The sequence below is a fragment of the Bubalus kerabau genome, chromosome 1 (genome assembly GCF_029407905.1).
Source record: "Bubalus kerabau isolate K-KA32 ecotype Philippines breed swamp buffalo chromosome 1, PCC_UOA_SB_1v2, whole genome shotgun sequence".
Taxonomy (NCBI): Eukaryota; Metazoa; Chordata; class Mammalia; order Artiodactyla; family Bovidae; genus Bubalus; species Bubalus kerabau.
Window position 1 is genome coordinate 41,216,729 of NC_073624.1, and position 1,621 is coordinate 41,218,349.

Sequence of the window (1,621 nt, forward strand, 5' to 3'; positions counted from 1 at the left end):
TACCTTGCTAAAATTTCCTATTATATCTAGCAAGTTGTCTGTAGAGGTTTTAGTGTTTTCTATGAAGAAAATTACAGAATGTAAAAGCAGTGTGTTGAGCTCCTTACTTCCAGATCTTACACTCTTTTTCCCCCCTCACTGTGATGACTAATAATGACTATGCATGCATGCTCAGTCGTTCAGTCATGTCAGATTCTTTTACAACCTCTTAGACTATAGCCTGCTAGGCTCCTCAGTCCGTGGAATTCTCCAGGCAAGAATACTGGAGTGGATTGCCATTTTCTTCTCCAGGGGATCATCTCGACCCTAGGATTAAACCCTTGTCTCCTGCATCTCCTGCATTAGCAGGTGAATTCTTTTACAACTGAGCCATGAGGGAAGCCCAATAATGGCTATAGATGGTAGTATTGTTGTCCTTCTCCCAAAGTGAAGTTTAAAAAATTTTAGCAATAGATTTGATGTTTGTTCTAGACATTTTTGTAGATTGTCTTTATCAATTTAGGAATAATCCCTTTTATTCCTAATTTCCAAAGTCTTAATTTTTTTACCTTGTATCTTGACAGAGCTGTAAAGTTTCCTTGCCACTGACTTATGCCAATGGAAGGTTTTTCTGGTTTCTCCTTCTAAAGTCCTGATGTGTGACTTCCCAGTTCTATCTCCCAGTCTTATACAGCCTTGAGACCACCATCTTCTGTCCTCATGCAAGCATGAAACTCAAGTCTATGCGTTATTAAGACTGAAAATATTCCAATTTACTCCACTCCTCACTCTAGTTAGCAAAGTCTACATCCAGTAATGGGCTCAGTATCTATATTTTCAGCTTGGTTTTTTCCTCACATATGCGGGATTTACATTTTTTCTTACAAATGTAGCTATGCATTAAAAATAATGGGTATTGCAACTGATTCTACATATGCAGCTATTTGTAGCAAGTTAGTGTTATAGTTATCCAATCCCTGGTGTCACTCCAGTCCAGTTCCAGTTCAGTCATTCAGTCGTGTCTGACTCTTTGCGACCCCATGGACCGCAGCATGCCAGGCCTCCCTATCCAACAACAACTCCTAGAATTTACCCAAACTCATGTCCATTGACTCGGTGATGCCATCCAACCATCTCATCCTCTGTCATCCCCTTCTCCTCCTGCCCTCAATCTTTCCCAGCATCAGGGTCTTTTCAAATAAGTCAGCTCTTCGAATCAGGTGGCCAAAGTATTGGAGTTTCAGCTTCAACATCAGTCCTTCCAATGAACACTCAGGACTGATCTCTTTAGGATGGTCTGGTTGGATCTCCTTGTAGTCCAAGGGACTCTCAAGAGTCTTCTCCAATACCACAATTCAAAAACATCAATTCTTCTGTGCTCAGCTTTCTTTATAGTCCAACTCTTACATCCATACATGACCACTGGAAAAACCATAGCTTTGACTAGATGGACCTTTGTTGGCAAAGTAATGTCTCTGCTTTTTAGTATGCTGTCCAGGTTGGTCATAACTTTTCTTCCAAGGAGCAAGCATCTCTCTTTTTTATTTATTTGTTTATTTATTTTCTGTTGAAACATTTCTTTTTATTATTTTTTTTTTTTACTTTACAATATTGTGGTTTTATTTTTATTTTTTTATTATTT